Source organism: Suricata suricatta, chromosome 16 (genome assembly GCF_006229205.1).
Source record: "Suricata suricatta isolate VVHF042 chromosome 16, meerkat_22Aug2017_6uvM2_HiC, whole genome shotgun sequence".
Classification (NCBI taxonomy): domain Eukaryota; kingdom Metazoa; phylum Chordata; class Mammalia; order Carnivora; family Herpestidae; genus Suricata; species Suricata suricatta.
This window is the reverse complement of record NC_043715.1, coordinates 47,632,675-47,632,968: the sequence shown is the minus strand read 5'-3', so window position 1 is coordinate 47,632,968 and position 294 is coordinate 47,632,675.

Here is a 294-nt window from a genome sequence, read left to right as displayed (position 1 = left end):
AAATTTGTCTTTTATCTCTCTCTTCTCTCCTTCGGGAATTCCAACAACACAAATATTAGGCTTTTTGATATTGACCCAAAAAAGTCATTGTGGCTCAGTTGGTTTTTTTCTAATTTTTCTTTTCCTACTTCAGATTGGATACTTTCTACTGATCACTTTTAAATTTTTTAATGTTTTATTTATTTTTGATACAGAGAGAGACAGAGCATGAGAGGGGGAGGTGGGTAGAGAGGAGGAGACATAGAACCGGAAGTAGGCTCCAGGCTCTGAGCTAGCTGTCAGCACAGAGCCCAA